The sequence below is a fragment of the Zingiber officinale genome, chromosome 7A, assembly GCF_018446385.1.
Source record: "Zingiber officinale cultivar Zhangliang chromosome 7A, Zo_v1.1, whole genome shotgun sequence".
NCBI classification, from domain to species: Eukaryota; Viridiplantae; Streptophyta; class Magnoliopsida; order Zingiberales; family Zingiberaceae; genus Zingiber; species Zingiber officinale.
The window spans coordinates 24,039,155-24,044,171 of record NC_055998.1 but is presented as its reverse complement, the minus strand read 5'-3'; the positions used below and the strand labels follow the sequence as shown (position 1 = coordinate 24,044,171).

The 5,017-nt window shown below is 37.3% G+C and overlaps 1 non-coding gene across 1 annotated transcript; it reads right to left on the bottom strand.

Moving 5' to 3' along the window:
* Positions 1-329: 329 nt before the first annotated feature.
* Positions 330-435, bottom strand: LOC122003186. Its single transcript, XR_006117848.1, has one exon. It is a non-coding gene; the product is annotated as a small nucleolar RNA R71 (small nucleolar RNA).
* Between the last annotated feature and the right edge of the window lie 4,582 nt (positions 436-5,017).

Sequence of the window (5,017 nt, the reverse complement as noted above, 5' to 3'; positions counted from 1 at the left end):
TTTTTATCTCCCATTGTGCAACCTCAAATTGAAGCAAAAAGTTTCCAACTAGACCTAGCTAGGGTTAATTTTTATGATACAAGGTCACAAATTTGGAGGAGAAGTATCAGAAAGTCCTTATCTGCATCTTGAAACATTTTTAGAGATTTGTGATATGGTGAAATGTGAAGGAGTGTCATCAGATGCAGTTTGATTGATGACATTTCCTTTCAGTATCAAGGATAAAGCAAGGACTTGGTTATATTATCTCCATCCTTAAAGGATCACAAGTTTGGAACAATTGGAGAAGCAATTTCTGAATCATTTTTTCCCTCTAAGCAGAACAGTGTATATGAGGAATTTCATAACAAATTTTGCTCAGGCATACGGAGAATCATTATTTGAGGCATGAGATAGATTTAAGAGTCTTCAAAGACAGTGTCCTCATCATGGTTTTGAAAAATGGTTGTTTTTTCACATATTCTATGGGGGAATTTCTTTCTTAGACAAGAGTTTATTAGATTCATCAGTTGGAGGTTCTTTTATGGACAAAAATGTAGATGAAGCATATATGTTAATTGATCAAGTGGCATTGAACCTCCATGAATGGTCAAACATAAGTTGGATGAAATCTCCCTCAAACATTCAAGAAGTACAAGCCATAAATGCTATAGAGTCTGTCAAACAAATTGTAACTCAATCATTTATGAGTTTTGAAAATCACAAGTCACAGAATGGGGAGTCCAAACATTTAGGGGCAAAGATTGAAAGTATTGTTTCAAATTGGTTTAAAGAAGATCCCCCTCCTTCGCAGACAAGATCTAGTGAAAAGTGTGATGATGTTGGGTTGAGAATTGAAAAAAATCATGAAGAACTTCTGAAGAAGAACATGTTTAGAATTGAGGAGAAGAACAATAGAAGACCACATGAACTCTGTTCCATTATTCCAGGAGGTTCCCAAATGCCACAAGTACCTTTCCCTCAACGATTGATCATACCAACACTAGATAAGCAAGTTGAATCTCCTCCACAAGCTAAAAGGGAATATGGGAAATTAGAAGTACCTTTCCCAAGACCTTCACTAAGGGTTCCTTTTCCACAAAGGTTAGTGGGGGTCAATGAGAACTATGACTTTAAAAAATTCTGTGACACTGGTAAGGTTGAGTGCAGTTTTTTTAATTTGTATAAAGATAAAGACTCTTCAGATGAGGATTGTGAAGATAAAGTAGTGGTAAATAAGTTTTCAGATCTACCTCCAAATTTTATAGGGTGTTGTAGTGATATTAAATTTTTAGATGATGAATGTGATGTGGTAGATCAATTTAAAACTGCAAGTGATGTTATTGATCCTCCTATAGTTGATTCTCCTATTGAGGATATTGATGTGGGTTTGTTTTTTTGATATTTGTGTTGATGATGTTGATATGGAATAATGTATAGGGAGCTGTGTTGTCGAAGCAGCCTCTCAAGAATCACCTCCTTTGTCCACACAATCCTTAGATGTTGTAAGAGTTGCAAGGATTGAGTATGTTGTGGACCAATGTGTAGGGACTCATGTAGATATGGTTGAGTCTCAAGAATCACCATCTTTGATATCGCCAACACCTGAGCCAGAGCCAGAACCATCATTTGATTTAGAGGAAGTCACATCTACATGTTTAGAAATATCAGGTATCTCTCAGCAAAGCAAGGTAAGTACTTCTTGTGATCTTTTGGAAAATTTTATAGAGGTACCTATTATTGACTTTGTTGGATGTGATTCAGTTTTTATTTCTTATTATGCTTATCTTAATATGGTTATGGCTTTATCTTATCTAATATATTTATGGGAGATTTATATTTTCTTTACATGTGCAGATTTCACTTGGGCTAATAAGTGGAAGTTCACACTGAACCATCTTCGACCACTTGAAAGAGCTTTAAAGAAGACAAAGATGGAGAGAGTAATACTTCATTTTGTAATTCCTATATCGAAAGCTCCCTCCATAATAAGAGCCCTTGGTAGGAGGGTGTTGAAATATCTTACCCCTCCAAGAGTGAGATTTCGATAAATCTAATGAGGTGGTCGAGCTAATGACCTTAAACAAGCGCTTCTTGGGAGGTAACCCAAGTTCATTTTCTTTGTTTTCATTTGTCTTTAGTTCTTTCTACTTTCATTTCATTCTTTATAATAAGCATGTATCCTCTACTTAATTTTTGTTGTCAATCTTCTTTTATAGGACTCAAAGATTAGGAGGAGTGTAACTACATGATGGAGAAGTTAATGACATGGACATTTGGCATGCATCATTTGGTAACTTCTCTTACTTTTAATCTCCTCCACATTGTTTTTAGTTTTCATTGGGACAATGAAAAGTTTAAGTTTGGGGGGATGCATTAGATGCATTTAAATTGCTTTGTTTGTTTTTTTGTTTTTTGCTTATGTCTTGCATTTTGTTTTGATTTCTTGTGGCATTCATCTTGAGAACATCAAACTTCACTTATATGCTTTCTTGTCTTTCAGTGAAAATGTTAGCACATTCATTATCTAAATTCATGATGTTGTAAATGATGCTAGTAGTATGCTTAATGTACCTCTTTTCTCTATCTTGGGTAGCATGATATAAGCTAAGTATCATATGGAGATGAGTCTTAGTCTTGGCTTGACCTTAAGGATTTTATCTTCACTTCACCTATACTTGATGCTTGAATGGTTGATATCATTGAAATAGTCATGATTCATCTTGTTTGTTTAGTACTTGGTTGCCATGGTGATTTCTCAAACTTCATTTTGGTTACTGGATGAGGCTCAAATCATGTAAGCTCATTTGGAAAAATCAAAATATCTCAACAATTGTGCTAAAAGTACATTTGTGAATAAGATTTTCACAATGCAATTACTTATGAAAAAAAAGGTGTGAAAAAAGCAAAGAAAAAAAAGTGAATAAGGGATATAAAAAAATAGTTGTCGTGAGTGAAATCTAGCAAGTCACCCCTTTGAGCCCGAGTTAGGTTACTGGGGAAATGATTGCTTAGCTTCTCTTGAGATTGAGCACGCCTTTGAGACCTTGGGTTAATTGAGAAATATGAACCAAGTATGTGACAAGTAAGTGTCTATCACTGGTTACTTGTCTATCACCGGAAACATTAGAAATTCAAATTTGATGACGACTTGACTAGGATATAGATTGAAACTTGAAGAGTTTTGAGTTACTTTGCACTGTGCACAAGAGACTTATGCTTGAGCCATACTTAACTTGTTTCCATGATCATGCTTGCTAATGAAACTTTTTGATAGAGTTAGGAGAATGCATTAGGGATATGAGAGCATTGTAGAACATATGAATTTAGATTGTAGCATTTTGCTTGAGGACAAGCAAAGGTTTATGTCTTGGGGTGTGATGTGAGTAGATTTTATACACTTGTTTAGCATGTTTAGACGCACATTCACATACTTTGTCTACGTATTTTCGTACTTCCAGCTTTCCTTTTAGCATATTTACTCTTTTTGTTCAGAGGTCTGCTTTTGTGCATTTTCTGTACACAGGAGTCGAATTTGGTGAAGGTTTCATGTTCAAGGCCAAATCTGCAAGCGAAGCAAGGGAGGAAGGCACCATTCCTGAACCTCACACGGCCCAACCATGGGGGGTTGCCCAGGCCGTGTGGAGATCCTAGGCTGTGTAGCTACAGTAGGAAAGGAAGATGGCTCGACCGTGTGAACCTCACATGGCCGTGCCAAGATTTGAAGCCAAATGGAGCGAGGCTGTGTACACCACACGACCATGTAAAATTTCCAGAGACTAGGGGGGCCCTGGCCGTGTACACCACACGGCCGTGCAGGGTTTCCATTGAGCAAGAAGGCTCAGGCCGTGTACACTACATAGTCGTGCTAGGTTTCCAGAGGTGGAGGCAGTGCAGAACGTGTAGATCTACACGACCGTACAAGGGGAGCATTGGCAGAAGCAAGTCACGGCTGTGTCTCACACATGACCCGTTGGTTAATCCTAGGAAAACCGTACTGGTTCCACTGTACAAAAATTTTTGTACAAGTGTCGAACCTTTCCTTAAATAACCTATTGTGTTCTTTAGAAGTTAAATTAAGAATCGCAGACGGAACTTAACATCATAGATTCCAAATTTAACTTATTTGTTCTAAATGGTTTAGATTTGAATCGCAAGCGGAACTTAACACTATTGATTCAAATCTACCTAAGTTATTAATTCCATAAATATCAATTTCCAAAATTGGCTTTCAGGACTGCATGGCGAGGCACATGGCCTTCTTGGATATGGGAGCAACCACCACCGCCTAGGCAAAGACTTTTAAGGAAAGCTAATATTTATTTCCTTAAATAACTCTAGGTTAACCAAAAAGAACAATCGAATCACAAATTCGAAAAAGAAGAAAACACAAACTCGAAAAGAAAACTATTTCGAAAACTCTAGAATCATATGCCTCTTGTGTTTGGTATTTCCATAAATAACTATACAAAGAAAAACTAGTATGATGTGGAAAACAATTACTAGTTATACCTTTCTTTGTAAGTAAAAATAATCTCTTGATCTTCTACCGTATTCCTCTTCTAACCTTAGACGTTGTGTGGGCAACGATCTTCCGAGATAAGAACCACCAAGCACCTTCTTCTTCCTTGCAAGTTTCGGCCACCACAATTCTCCAAGAGAAGTAGAGGTCCGGCCACCACCACCAAGCTCCAAGGGATGCAAGAAACAAAACCACCTTTCTCTCCTTCTTCTCCTAGCTAGAACCGGCCACCATCAAGAGCTCCAAGAGAGATTGCCGTCGGCCATAAGAAGAAGAGAAGAGGAAGAAGCTAGGGCCGACCACCAAGGAGGAAAAGAGAGGAGAAGAATAATAGAGTTGATCACCCATGAAGGCACCTCTACCTCCTCATTTATAATCCTTGGTCTTGGCAAATAAGGAAATTTAAATAAAAACTTCCTTAATTCTTTTGCCATGAAAAGGAAAATTTATTTAATTAAAAAAATACTTTCCTCCTCATAAATATCATGGTCGGCCACTTCTAATTCCAAAACAAGG